Consider the following 15,787-nt stretch of genomic DNA (forward strand, 5'->3'; position numbering starts at 1 on the left):
TCACAAGGCCATCGAGTGTACTACATGAATGTGTGGGTTAGTGAGAGCAAGCTGTAATCAGATGCTTAACCGTGGCGTCATCTGCTTCCCCACACAAGTGACAGAACACAAGGGAAATGTCTCTTCTGGACCCACGTGTCTGGTCTTGTCTTTGATACTTGATGTTGCCCTCCTTCCTCTTTCTCCTGCTCCTCGCTGTCTTCTTAACTCCCTCTAGCATGAGAGTAGAATTCTGTAAATTCATATGAGTTTGTTAAGCAAGCACAGAATCTCGACTGTCGGGTAGATCCAGATAAATATTAGATCCTTGGGTTATAGACCTTGAGGGAACTCAGGTGATCAGAGATTGGAATTTCAGGGGTTTTCATGTATTTATGTTCAACTAGTATATTAACTAATAAGGAGGTTGATGTGGTAAATACTCCTTTTTGGTAAATTATCCAGTATCGCCTTTAGTCGTGGGCAACAGAGGCCCTGCTCTGGCACTCGGGAATTAGAGGACCCTCCTCTGGCCACACTTTTCCACAGGATGCAGATCTGAGGGGCCAAGAGCATGTGCCCAGCCTAAGCCCTCATTTCATTCACCCTCATGCTCTGGGCTCCCAGCTCTGGAATTTCCTTCCTGAAAACAGCTTAAGGTCTGCTTCTAGGGCCTACATGGGCCTTATCCCTAGGCATGTCCTGAGGAGGATAAAACTGGAAAATGTACCCGTAGCCTGGAGGGTGGCTAAGGGGCAGTCGTTTGAGGTGGGTAGGATGTCCACACAGGTGCTCAAGGCCCATCAAGGTGTTCCTGGTACTGGGGAATGGGGAGAGAAGGGTGTGGCCTGGCCCTTCCATGTCATCACGCTGTGCTGTGGAACCTGAAGGAGTCTAAAAATTCTAAATTTGTACCTGTACCTCCAGGTGGTTGAAGGTATATTTGTTGAGATTGGAGGTAGAGACCTTATTTAATAGTTTAACTTGGTGTATCACTTCTAAATATTTAGACATACGGAATATGGGTCTCCATTGTAGCCTTGACCCGACCCCTCTGAGGGGTCTGAAGAGGTGGGCTTGACATGTTCCACTTGCTCATTAGTCAAAACATTCATTTGGTGATCTTTATGGAAATTTTTAACAATATCGTTACATATAGATCAGCCCTTTGACAAATATTTATGGAATTCCTAGAAGCTCCAATGCATTTGGGAGGCCTGTAAACCCTGTTCCTTAGGAGGACAGAAGAGAAGGTCATGATACAGAACTCTGTCTACTTGAAGGAGAGCCGTTTTTAACAAGTAGAATGCGTGTAGGAAAAATTTATTTTTAAAAGAGAAAGGGAGGTAATTGGATTGTTCAATGAACTGCAGTTTCATTACAAAGGAAAAATCGGAAAAAATGAGCTGAGATCATGTATTGCCCAGCAGTTTACACAATAGTGTGTATAATACTCACTGTCCGCGAAAAGACTTAATGTGTATAAAGCACATAGGTGATTCTTTGCATTTTTGAAATCAGTATAGGTGGTTAAATGGGTCCTGATAAACTTGAAGGCAGACCAGGTGAACAAAGTAAGTTCTGGAGAGTTCTGGCTATTTATTGTATATAAGAGGAGAAGCCATCTTAGCCATTATGCCTTTAGTTAATGAAACTGCCAGGCAATCGAAACAGAAACCAGGGACTGGACTGAGATGCTTCTCTAGGTGTGTCAGCAGGTGTCGAGATACCCAGTCTTACCTTACCCGATCTTCTGAAAAAGATTAAGGACCTGGCTTGTATGAAATAATTTCCTTAAAAATACCTCTTTTCTGTTGCTGAAGATGAATTGTTTACCCTACCTGTTCTCATCTGAAGAATTGTAAAGAGCTCTGCGTTAGGGAACGATACAGTGAGAGAACAGCGTGTTGAAGGTTCAGAATTCTCATCCATCACTGCAATAACAGCTTCTTCACTGAAAATGCTTCCGCAGAGTCTCAGCTGCTTGACAGTTTACTATCTGGACATGAGAAATCCTATTCAGAGGCTATACATTTCTGTTCCCTGAAGATAGCAAATAAATTTTTAAAGAAATTTTACAACAAAGGAAGGAGGAAATCAGAAAGTAAATCCTTACTTCATTTTATTTTACTGAATAAAAGAGATTTAAGAGGCAGTTAACCTTATGTAACGGAATAGTGCATTAAAGCTGAAGTAGAGATAACAAGTATAGACCATTCTTTCAAAAATTTGGCCATGAAAGGAAGGAGAGAGGCGGGTAAGTGCTAGAACAAGATGTGATCGTAGACAAGCAGCAAGAGGATCCAGAACGATTTGGAGAAATTAGTTTTGGGAAAGAATGAGGGAGATTTTTAAGATAGGAGGGAAAGACCGAGACAGTTTTGAAATGGAAGAGAGGAATGGCCTTTTATTTTTCCCATGAAGTAGCAAGTTAGATCATCTACTGAGAGAAGCAAAAATGGGGTGAAGGTATATTTTCATATCTATAACTTTTGTTCTTTCTGATCATATAGCCCAGAACCCCCTTCCGCCATGTTGGTCTACAGTCACAGTTCTTTCTCCAGGTCTTATTCAAATGTTATCTTCATTCTCTCTCTCTCTCTCTCTCTCTTTTTTTTTTTTTTTGGAGGGGGTGGAGGGGGACAGGTGGTTCCTGAGGCCTCCCAATTAAAATTAATCACATACAGTACTCAGTAGGTTAGTTATATCATATTGCTTCTTTAAGTTGTTTTGTAAAAAGTTTTCAAGTCTGTCTCCTCCATTAAAGTGTTGAGTGTTGAGGACTTGGCCAGTCTTTTATTCATCTCCTCTCCCAGTGGATCTTAGTTAGTGTGGTTCCTTGTACAAATTAGGGACTCTGAATAATTTGTTAAGTAAGTTGTTGACTAAAGTATAATCACTATCATTATTAATATGGCTGTTTATAAGTACTTGCTTAAATTCTGAGATAGTTTATTTATACAATTCTATTGCTACTCAACATGTTTTTCACAATGAAATTAACTTCCATAGAGGAAGAAGTTATGCCAGTAATTTAATTCATCTCGAGTTTGAGTTTTCAGAAATGCCTTCTGTTTTAATGCTGAAAGAAGTCAGATTGTGCTAACTGCTATTCATGCTGAAATAGGACTTAACTTTTTCTATCATAATGTCTCATGTATTCTCGCCAACCAACAAATACATAAATATCAACTGTGTGCAAAAGATTATGCTCAGTTCTAACATGTGGTTTATGGTCTCAAAGAGTTTACCATTCAATTGGGGTAAAATGAAAGATGAAGTTTTGAAATAAGTAATACAAAGTTAAAAAAAATAACAGCGAAAGTAGCAGTACACTGGGGAGTGTGGTGTTAGCAAGGCAATGAGGTCAGGAGAGGGTGGGAGAGAACGGTCTGGGGCAGCTCCATGGAGACTGGTTGTGAGCTAGGATTTGATAGCTACAGATGGGAAGGTAAGGTATTTCAGACAAAGTGAATGGCACTGGGGAAAAAAATGCTCATCTTTATAAATATATTTTTTCTTCTTCATCAAAACTGATTGGGAGCCAAAATTTTTATTAAAACCTTGCCAAGATAAATGCATAGTCACTGAAAGTTTTTTGAACAAGGCCCCAAAATGATAAAATCTCTGTTCTCTGAAGATTAATTTCATATATGTGTTATGGAAAGTTTGATTGTGGTGAGAGGGAAAGGTTGTTCTGTATAATGGTTAGCATTCGGGATAGTGATTATTGTATAAAAGTAAGTGATATTGACCATATATGAATTTGTTGTTGCTATTTTCATAGCTCTTGTGGTTATTATATTCTTTTAGTTCACACAGGTTTTCCAAGGGGATGAAAAAGAAAAGAGAATAAACATTTATTGAGCATCTACTATATACCAGGCATTCTGCTTTGCATACATCCCCTCATTCTAGCTTCATAATAATTCTGTGTTGTAGATGGTATTACTCACATTTTTCAGATAAGGAGATTAAGGCTGGGAGAGTTCTCTTGCTTCTCCGGCTTACTTAGCCAGGAAGCAGCTCCCAGCAGAGTTAAGGACTCTGTCTTTGTGCCCTGAAGCCTGGGCTTTCTCTTCACCCCACCCCTGGCCAGGAGCCACTCCTGCCTCTGTTAAAGACTTTCCATCGTGCCTTCTCCCCAGTAGGCGATTGTATCTCTGTGCTTCCAGGTACCCTGGGCATGTTGCCTCACTTGTTTATGGGTCTGTCTCCTTCATTAGCCTGCCCACTGCCTGAAGACAGAAACCGTGTCTGCTTCAGGCTTGTGTCCTGGACCACTCTGGATGCTTTGTAAAAGGTCTTTTGAATGAAGGAGAGAAGGCATTTCAGTTCCTGTTATCAGGATGCTATAACCAAAGTTGGGCACAACCAGCAGGATAAAATTACTCTCAACAGCTGACGCAATGTGAGTGTATCATGTGTTTAAGTGACTGGTTTGTGTTTAAATGACATAGAAAAATCTGATGTCCATACTCTGCTTCCTGAAATTCATAAGCGTAGATACATTAAGCATGCAACTAAGAAATCTAAGTAGAAATATTATGTGTTCCTGAAAGTTTGGGCTCTAAAATGTGCTGTTGGGAAGTCTTTCATTGCCTCTTTTTGCGCTAAGTCTAGAAATCTGATGAAAGTTTGGGGCTATTGAAGGAATATGCCTTTTCACATCATTTATCATTTAGAGATTCATATTTTGCAATTAAATTAACAGCTTTATGAGAATATCACCACTATTTTCATCCGTTTCACCGATGCTCGTCCTTAGATGGTGCGTTCTAAAATTGCTTCACACGATGGAATTCAGAATGGTGCATGTCTTGGCGGAATCTCATAAATAGGGAGTCTGTATCACAGGTCCCTTTCAATTCTGATCATTTCTTATTCAGGCAAAGAGTTCTTGTAAGGGGGAAGCAAAAAGTGTCCCCCTTCCAGAAGGCCTACAACTTCAAGAGAGAGGCATGTAGTGTCTGTAAGAGAGGATATTACCTTTTTAAATAAAAGGAGAGGTTACCTCTTTGAAAATGTAATTCTTAGCACCTACTAGAAGGAAATCCAGGAATCATCAGAGCTGATTTTATCACCTTGGATCTTGAATTCCAAGTGTTTGATTATATTCAGAAGGTCTGAGATATTGGAGTATTTGTAACAGTCCTTGTCTATTACCATGAGAGCAAGGTGAGTCATTACCAGCTGCAGGTTGGCAATACCTGGTGTATTACTTTCCTAAGGTGCCATAACAAAGCACTGCAAATTGGGTGGCTTAAAACAACAGAACTTGTTCTCTCTCAGTTCTGGGGACTCTAAGTCCAAAGTCAAGGTGTAGGTAGAGCTGGGCTTCTTGTGGAGGTTCTAGGGGAGAATCCTTCTCTGCCTTTTCATGGCTTCTGGTGGCTACTGGACATCCTTGACTTGTAGATACATTGCTCCAGTTCCTGCTTTCATCTTCACATTGTCTCTGGGTCTTCACATGGCCATCTTACAAACCATTGGATGAAGGGCTCACCCTAATCCAGTGTGACCACATTTTAACTAATTACATCTGCAGAGACCTTAGTTCCAAATAAAGTCACATTCTGTGGTTCCAGGTGGACATGAATTTTGGAAGGAAACTATTCAGCTCAGTACACCTGATAATATTGTATCCACAGAATTTCCCCAGCAATGTTCTAACAGTTGGTTAGGAAACAACTTTGTGAATGTATAAAATGATGCCTTCAGGAAGAGGTATCCAAAGATATTAAAAGAGGATGATTCAATACCCCCTTGGAGGAGATAAGAAAAGATTGGAATTAAAAAGGACCTTAATTCTATCTAATGCCATCTTCCCCTGGATTTAGTGATGTTTGTTAGATAAGTCACTTGTCAAGGTAGTGGTGACTGAGCTAGGACTTCCTTGATCCTGGACAAATTTTCTTATCATACCAGGCCAATTTCTTCACACAACTAGGACACCCAGTTGCAAGGAAATGCCCTAGGATGGTCACTAACAAATTGGAAGCTTGTGTTGTTCTATGCATCTAGCCATCGCTAAAAAGATTTTTTTTAAAGAATTTGAGCATTTAATGTAACAATGTCTTGGATGAGTTGTTTATTACTGTGGATTATAATGAGTCTACAGGGACTGAACCCAAATGGTGAGGTCACCTTCTGCAGTGATGAGAAGTAACCTATGAATAAAGCACTTGAGCTGTACCCAGGTTGGGTGTACGTACAGTCAGGCCACTCCTGCTGGAGGGAAATTCCTCTGAAAACCTTCACCTTGATCGCCTCAGAGACATCAGCACCACAGTCGACTCCCACTTATCAATCATCATGGTGCATTCCAAGTTTTGTACTTACAGAAGAATTGGTGTTGCTTCTGGAATTTCCCTGCCTTCCAGGATTTCTAGTGTGATACCAAACATGAATAATATCCTAGTCATGAGGTCAACAGAGGCTGGATTTGAAGAAAATTTCAAGAGGTCCTGTGTTCAGAGAAATGTAGACCTGGAATCTACAGGACCTCCTTTTAAACCCTTACACAACCTCACTATTTTCACTGCCTTATGATTCTCTCATTCTTCCGTGGCTCCTACCACAAAAGACCGTCATTTCAGAGTCATTTCCTCGTTCTATGGCCCTAGACTTTCTAGTGTGAGAAGTTCCTTTTATAGACTGTTAGGTAGTCATTCTTTTCTGAGCTTGTGTTAATAAGTTATAATAAACTTAAATATGTATGTATTTATATATAAATATTAAATATACATATATGTATATATCTTTTTTTCCCTGCTTGGCAGAACAAGAGTCTTAGGGTACTGACATGCCAGTTGCTTACTATTTCTTCATATAGCGTAATTCACTGAAGGTGATTTTTGTCAAAGAAAACATATGCTGTTGTTGTGGGAGTTATTGTGCCTTCAGTGTTTGTGTGGGTGACAGATCTTCTTAGAATCTCTCAAGGACAAACCTGTCTCTTCCAGTTATGTCATTGTATAGGTTACCCTGTTATCTTTTGTTCAGTACCTACATGTTTTCTAAAAACTTGGTCAAATAGTACAGAATGCATACACCGAGAGCATTTGTTTCCCAGATTATTTTGTGGCACCTCCATTACAATTATGAAAATTTGAAGGCCCTCTTGATCCCACTTTTAGACTGATTCTGTAACATGAATACCCATAGGAGTGCCCAGATTGCCCTAAATTTTAAATTGGATGCTAAGGAGATCAGTAGAGTATGTGGTGGATTGAAATAATTTATACAATATCTCTAGGAAGTATCTGCCACAAATAAATGGCTTTATTAGGGACATTGTATTACCATTTTAGAAGGCGGTCATCCATATCTTGGCCACATCAAGCAGTGTATCTATGGTTCAGAAAGGCAATGGCTGGGAATTGATGATTATTATGTTCCAAGTTACTTTCCCTTTGTTTTATTCCTTAATAATCTCTCCCTCCCCCCTGGATCCTTCACATTGGCATTTAAACACAGTCAAATTTCTTTTCATTAAAAACAAGGATGAAAACATCAAAACTCTTCCCTGTTCACCTAATGGTCTCTCTGTCTTCTCTCCTTATTATCAAACATCTCAAGAGAATTGTCTGTATCACTTTCTACATTTTCTCACTTCCCTTCTTCTCAACCGCTGCGGACTGGCCTCTAGCCCCATCAGTCTCTCCACACAGTTCTGGCCGTGCTTACAAAAGATCTCCTTGTGCATCTGTGCAACTGACACTCTAAGTCCACATCACATTTGACCTCCCAGCAGCATTTCCTCTGCTGTTTCTTCCTGAAATAGTCTCTTTATGTGCATCTGCTGGTTTTCCTCCATTTCTCTGGCTGCTTTGTCTGTTTCCATCACAGGACGTCCTCAGACCAGCTTTGGATTGGTGTTGGAGTTTCTCAACATTTGTCCTCCTGGGCCCACCTCCAATTGCCCTCTCTATGGGCAGCCTTTCCTGTGTCATGGCTGCATTTGCTGCCCATGTGACCATAAATCTCAACTTTTACTCTATCCAGACCTTTCTCTGAGATTCCAGCTTCCTTCTTAAGGGTTTCTATTGACTATCTCAAAGGAACCTCAGATTCACCATGTCTAAAATCAGACCCCTTGTTCCTCCCCACATACCTGATCTTTCTCAGTGTCTCCTATTTTAGAGACTGTAACCACTGTCCATCCTGTTTCACAAGCCATAGCTCTTTGGAGTTACAAAAGTAACTCCTCTTCCCTCAACTCTACCTAGTTTATTCTTTATGGATTTTTACCTCCTAAATACCTCTCAGCTCCCACCCCTCTCCATTGTCATTACCATCACCACCATCGCCACCATCACCATCATCACCACCATCACCGCGATCACCATCCTTCTCCATCATCTCCTCCTTGGAGCTCCTCCTTGGTCATCCCATATCTGCTCTGCCCCCTCCAGTCTGTTTTCCATACTGAAGCAAAAAGGATCTTTTCAAAACATACATTTTATCTTGACATAGCCTCAGCCAAACCTCTCTCGGGCTTCCCCTTGCTATCAGGACACAGGCCAATAGAATTCCTCCCACGGCCTGTGCGACCCCACAGGGTCCGGCCCTGCCCTCCGCAGCCGTGCTTTCCATCAGCCTGAGCGGCCACTTTCAGCTCCCTGTGCCCTCCTTCCACAGGGCCACTGCCTTGAGTACGCGTCCTTCCTCTCTTCACCTGTTTATGTCTCCTCCTCCAGATCCCATTTTAATTTTCCTTTCCTTGGGGAAGTCTTCCCTGATCTTCCCACAGTTCATGTCCCTGGGTTATAAGTGTTCACAGCACTGAGTGCCCCTCCTGTAACAGGTGTCTCAGTTGCCCTTTTATGTTCATTCGTGTGATTTTTGATGAATGCGCGTATTCAGCACAAGCTCTACAAGGCAGCGGCTATGTCCTCTTGACTCTGTTGCATTCCTGACACCCAGTGCCCACAAATTGTAAGTGCTCTGTATATTTGTATAGAATGAATTAATGAGTGAGTAAATGAACCAATATAGTCTATCAAGTTGACGATATAGAGAGGTTAAGAGTGCAGGCTCTGGAATCAGACTGCCTGCTTCCAATCTCAGCTTCACCAGCACACATTGTGTCTCCCCGGGCAGTTTGCTTGCCTCTCTGTGCCTCAGTTTGCTTATCTGTAAAATAGGGATAATAATTATATCCGTGTTACAGGGTTGTAGTGAGGATTATCTGATATGATATGCAGAAAGCTCTTAAGACAGTGCCTGGATGTATCTAGTGCTCCATAAATAGTAGCCCCTGTCAACATCACTAGCACTGTCTTCAGTTGGTAGGAACCAGGAAGCCTTGGTTAAAAATCAATGTCACGTAACAAAGTCCTACTGTATAGCACAGGGAACTATATTCAATATCTTATAGTAACCTATAATGAAAAGGAATATGAAAACGACATGTATATATATGTATGACTGAAACATTATGCTGTACACCAGAAATTGGCACAACATTGTAAACTGACTATATGTCAATGAAAACTAAAAATTTTTAAATTTTAAAAAGTCAATGTCATGCGGGTTTAGCAGGCTGGTTCTAAGGGGAGGCAACGTCTTAGTGGTGGCACACTGCTTAGGATGATTCAATTTACTTCTGGTCCATTTTCCATCTTTGCTGCATCATTTCAGCAATTCACTGGGGATATGCAAAACACAGGCTATCAAATACTTTTTTTCTTCTGCAAAAATGTTTATTATTCAAGTTATTACTATTCATCACCCTCAGGAAAAGGTTGAGCTCCAAGAGGTGACTAAAGAGTAGAGAGGATGGAGCAGATTCTCATCACAAGAGTCACTCTTCCTCCCAAGGACTGAAAGACTCGGGGGAGGGTGGGTTACCAGCCATCAAGGGTGATTCCACTTTCTTCCCGTTTGGGAATCTGGACTTTCTAGGCCAGAATATCCAGAAAGCTATCTGTGGTTCTGCAAATTTTTTTTCAACAGTAGGAATCAGTCTTGTAGCACAAATCGTTTATTAACCATTTCCATCTCTACACGTGAGAATAATAGTCTCTGTGTGCATGAATATGTTGCTAATTTTTGAGTTCATCTTTTAAACATACTGTAGAGCCCGACCACAATTCTCAAGTCACTGTCATTTAGCGCCAAGGTTCAGAGTCCAGAGGGGCCAATGTGGCCTTTCCATGTCAATCAGCTTTGAAGGTATTCCTCCCAGAGTACCTCGACAGCTGCAGAGTCGTGAAACATAACCCATAAAGAGCCGTCTGACATTTATTCTTTTGCTATAAAGCTTGAGAACTCACGAGAGCCAGTGCGTGTGAAGGAAGCAGTTACTCTTTTATAGCCCCTATGGTGGCTGGGTTGCCATCACCGGGTGCTACTTCACCTACACGAGACAGTCTTGAAGACAGGCTGCCCTCTTGCCGGCTAGAGGCTGTTAGCAGAAAAGGGGGATAGCGGTCGGTGTGCCCTGGTCCCTCGGGCGCAGTGCTGGTGTTCTCCGTGGGCTTGTGTTTCTTTGTTTCACTGTGGTTAGATGCTACTGACTCAGGGTGGTGGTGACCCAGAAGCGTTTTTGTTTCCAAAGTGAGTGCCCCTCCCTGTTTATTTACTGCTCCTCCAGCAGGACACCTTGAACGTAGGCTCCATAATCCACGCATCTCCAGTTCCGCCTCCTTACAGATGGAGGAATAACTCTTCTCTCAGTTACCAGCAAATGTTACACTTTTATAAGTACTCATTTGGTGTAGGAAGAAAGCGATCAGTATTAGACCATAAGCTCACTGAAGCAAGCTACACAGTTGACCATATGGACCATAGGGGCACATGAGAACAGCACAGTTTTTCCATTGGCTGCAGACACTCAGGTCCAACTGCTTTCCTGGACTGGAGAGAGGTCAGAACATTAGGGTAGATTCTTGCGCCCAGAGTTTGTCTGTCATGGATGGGAGAGAAAGGCATGGTAGATAATTGGCGGGGTGTTTTAAATTTAGTAAACCCTGAGCTCTCCCCACATACCCCCCCAGCCCACAGGCAGAGCCTGCGTTGATGCTCCCCGGGGTTCTTCCCCGTGCTGCACGTTCTTCCTGGTGGTCTTCTCCTGCGGCTTAAGTGTCCTGCACCTGCAGTTCTCAAGGCTACAGCGCATTCTGTCCTCCTGAACCTAAACTCAGACTCGAGCTGCTTACTTGGCCTTCCTACCTGAGAGTCTCCAGGACACCTCTGATTTAGCACATTCTAAGTAGAAATAATTCTCTTTCCCTGACATATGCTTTACCTCCTTATTCCTTCAGTAAATGGCATCACCGAGTAGCCCCATCCAGAAATGGGAGTTACGGTAGATCTGCATTTCCCCTCAAGCCTCAAAACATCAGAGCCCTGGCCCAACTGATGACCTCAGCTCCCAGACTCTCCTCTTTTGTCTCTTCCTGCAAGGACTTTGCAGATCTCTGTCTCCCGCGCATTTGCTTGGATTGTTGCAATAAGCTCCAGACTAGCCCTCCTGTCTCTTGTCTCTGGAAGCCTCCGCTGCTCTGCCATCAAATGTCCACAATTCTGCTGTGATTTGGCCACTCCCCTGGGTATAAACTGTCAATAATTTCCAGAAAGATAAAGTTCAGATTCCTTTCTCACTTTGTCAGCCTCATCTAACACAACCCTCCTACTCAGATATCAGACTCATTGCTTGCCTGGTGTTACCTCGCTAAAAAAGAGGTGGTACCCTGTGCTGACCTCCTGCTTCCCTGCTGAGAAATTCCTCTCCTACCTATAAGAATTAGCCTATCAGCCTATCAGTATCTTGTAATAACCTGTAATGGAAAAGAATTAGAAAAAGAATATATGTGTGTGTGTGTATAAACTCAATCACTTTGCTGTACACCTGAAACTAATGCAACATTGTAAATCAACTATACTTTAATAAAAAAAAATAAAAAAAATAAAAGAATTGGCCTAAAGCCCCAAACTCATTCTTCTGAGAAGTTTGCCCTACCCCCAGGGCACTGTTAAAAGGACCTTCTTAAGAGTTCTCATAGCACTTAGTTCAAATTTCTACTTCAGAATTTATGTGATAATTACTAGTTTACATGGAGGCTTCATCTATATGATTGTGTATTAGGTAAGATAGCACGTATATAGCTGCTGACAGTGTCTGGTATGCAGGGCACGTTTCATAAGGGCTGACTGCCTTGTGTCCTTGACCTCCAGTAGCCCCAGCAGCTTCAAGGCAGGAGCCGTGATCTTGCATGGCCTGTTCCAATCCCCAGTAGAGAGCTTGCACACATTGGAACCTCAGGAATAGTTTTCAAGTGAATAAAACCCAACTAGTTTAGTCTATTTTGTCTGTTCTATCTGTTCATGATTTCATCCAGAAGTTCTTTCTCCTTTTACTTTCACTCTTTTTTTTTTTGATTTCTCTCTTTTTTTAAACATTTTTTATTGAGTTATAATCATTTTACAATGTTGTGTCAAATTCCAGTGTAGAGCACAATTTTTCAGTTATACATGAACATATATATATTCATTGTCACATTTTTTTCTCTGTAAGCTACCATAAGATCTTGTATATATTTCCCTGTGCTAAACAGTATAATCTTGTTTATCTATTCTACAATTTTGAAATCCCAGTCTATCCCTTCCGACCCTCCGCCCCCTTGGCAACCACAAGTTTGTATTCTATGTCTATGAGTCTGTTTCTGTTTTGTATTTCAGTTTTGTTTGTTTGTTTGTTTGTTTAGATTGCACATATGACAATCTCACATGGTATTTTTCTTTCTCTTTCTGGCTTACTTCACTTAGAATGACATTCTCCAGGAGCATCCATGTTGCTGCAAATGGCGTTATATTGTCAGTTTTTATGGCTGAATAGTATTCCATTGTATAAATATACCACATCTTCTTTATCCAGTCATCTGCTGATGGACATTTGGGCTGTTTCCATGTCTTCGCTATTGTAAATAGTGCTGCTATGAACATTGGGGTGCAGGTGTCATTTTGGAGTAGGGTTCCTTCTGGATATATGCCCAGGAGTGGGATTCCTAAAGAGAAAAGCAAAGAGTGAGTTACAAGGGAATTCCCATAAGGCTCTCAGCTGATTTCTGTACACAAACACTACAGGCCACTTTCACTCTTACAGTCTGCTCATCCTTACCGAAGCCCTTGTCTCCCACCAGCTCTCTGATACGGAGGAAGCCACTGTAGAGCTTATTCAGAGTTCATGGGAAAAGTCATTAACACGCTACCTTCTTATAGCAGGGGCAGAAGTCCTGGTGGTTGAGGTCTGAACTTGGCTCCCAGAAAGATCTGCATCTGAATTCCAGCCCTCCCAGCTTTTAGCTGAATAATGATGGACGAGTTGGTTAACTTCAGTAAGCCTCAATTTATTCACTGTAGACTGGGAATAATAACACGTTCCTTGTGGGATTATTGTGGGGATTACATGAAGTCATTTATATAGAGGCTTCAGGAACTGGTAATCATTTTTATAGCAGAAATTCTGTTCAGAATTCTGAATAGACTTTTTGATAAGGTTAATAATTTTATCTGAAATTAAAGAGTATTATTTTTATGCAATTATTTGTCATCTCAGGTTAAAGATAATATTTGAAAACTCATAATTTTTAAACCAGTTTATTTCTTGTGAGCACCATCTTTGGCTAGTACAACTGATTTTGTATGTAGTTTTTTTCCAGTTTTATTGAGAAATAAGTGTCATATGTCACTCCATAAGTTTAAGGCACGTACAGCATAATGGTTTGATTTACATATATTGTGAAATGATTGCTACAGTAGATTCAGCTAACATCCGTCATCTTATGTAAATACAATAAAAAGGAAAGAAAGAGGAAAAGAAAAAAGAAAAAAAATTCTTGTAATGAGACTCTTAAAATTAACTCTCCTGTGTATCAAACAGCCATCGTTACCTGGAAGTAATGTTTGCTTTCTCCTTTTGCTCATCAGTTACTATTTGCATAGTTATTGGTTTAAATAATATTCAGCTCTGAAAATTCATGAATTTAAATCTAGAAAAAGATAATTTAACATTTTAGCACAAAAACCATGGTTAGAAACAGTTAATATTAAAAAGCAACACATTATTGTGCTTTCCGATTGACCTAGGAAGTAAAACATTGATTAGTCCTAAGATGTGAGTTAAAAGTTATACTGTTCCATTTTTTGGCATTGCTTACAAAAAGTAATAGCTTAGCAATTCAGCTCTCTTCCTTTTTTCTTTTATTATTTGACCTTCTGGTAATTGTACATACTTGGATCAAAACCTCCTCTGGGTAGCAATGAACCCCAAATGAAGAAATCTCGTTCCTGCTTCCAAGTCTACTATTGATTAACAAATCATTTAATCTTTTTCTAGCATTTTCTCTAAATGAAAACATAAACTGTGTGTCATATTTATATTCTGTAGCCATCAGTGAAATGATGATGATGAAATGATATACTTTATGACATGTTTGTATAGCATTATAGTATTATTTTCACATATTTCAAAGTTATATTAATAGCTACTATATGTAAATTAATATATTACTTAAAATAACATTTTAATGCTTTCATTCAGTTCTTTTAACAAATATATGTTGAGCAGCTACCACGTGCCAGGGTGTGGTCTAGATGCTTGAGATACACGTCCATGAACTCTCCCCTCTCCTCAATAAAAAATCCCTCTCTGTGTATGTTGCATTTAGTAAACAGGAAATATACTCATTCATATATGTTAGAAGGTAATAGGTGCTATGGGGAAAACAGAGCAGAGTGAGGGGGATTGGGAATGTGAGGGTGGGGCAGAGGAGACAGATTGCAATTTTTAAAAATTGAGAAGGCCACATTGAGAAGATGTCATTTGAGCACAGGACTTGAAGTTTGGGGTAACGAGTCACGCTAGTACCTGAGAAAACAGAGGCACAGACAATGTCAAGGCCTTGAACCACGAGTGTTTATAATATTAGTACAATTAAAATCTTGACTTTAAAAAAGCAAGTGATTATTCCTTTATAAATATTTAGTGATTACCCCTTCTACATGGCATAATGGGAAAAATGCAAGATATATGGGAGGTACCATTTTAAGATGACAAAAACTCCATTCCTTTCAAACTTAAAATCTGTAAGGAAAGATAAAATAATCTGATCTTAGATAGCTCTAACTTCATGCAGATTGTGATCAATATCATAAAAGAGCTTATAGAGTCTCTTGAACTTCAGCAGAGAAAAGATCTGTTCTGCCTGGGGTGATCATACTAATGCAGACCATTAACCTTGCCCCACAGTAGGTTTGAAAAGTGCTGGAGATTGGGGAAAGGAAACAGCTTCCTGGGAAAGGACAGACTAGGGCAAGGGCTAGTAGTGAGGGTGTTTAGTCCACTGTCAAGGACAAATGTAGTTTAATTGGAAATGCATTGGAAAGGGCATGGGTTCAAGAAGGATGGTAAGGATCTGATGATTAAATGTGTAGGAGAAATTGAGTGGAGAGAAAGGGTAGTTGGCAAGGATAATGCTTGTTCTGAGCCAGGGTCCATCATTGCTGCTGTCTCCGACCAGCCTGTGCCCTGACTGGTCAGTGTCCATGGCATACCACTTGGTCCTGTTTCCAGGTGTCAGATTTGGGAAACAGGGATAATGGTGGAGGCATTAGTGATACTTTGTGCTTATCTTCCCTTCATGTCTGTTGTAGTGTACTGTCATCTAGATTCTCTGAAGTGTGGGGTGATTTCAGAATTTGCACTGTAGTATTTTCCTTTGCTCATAGAAATTCAATGAGACATTCACCTCTAGATTAAAAAAAATCAAGAGACAGACCCAAGTTTCAGGCCCAGGTTGTG

At 40.6% G+C, this 15,787-nt stretch overlaps 1 protein-coding gene across 2 annotated transcripts in view; it reads left to right on the top strand.

Annotated features, from left to right (window-relative positions):
• WDFY2 (WD repeat and FYVE domain containing 2) overlaps positions 1-15,787 on the top strand; it is a 148,814-nt gene that overhangs the window by 74,829 nt on the left and 58,198 nt on the right. The gene's annotated exons all lie outside the window — the stretch shown is intronic.

Source organism: Camelus ferus, chromosome 14 (assembly GCF_009834535.1).
Source record: "Camelus ferus isolate YT-003-E chromosome 14, BCGSAC_Cfer_1.0, whole genome shotgun sequence".
In the NCBI taxonomy this organism is placed as follows: domain Eukaryota; kingdom Metazoa; phylum Chordata; class Mammalia; order Artiodactyla; family Camelidae; genus Camelus; species Camelus ferus.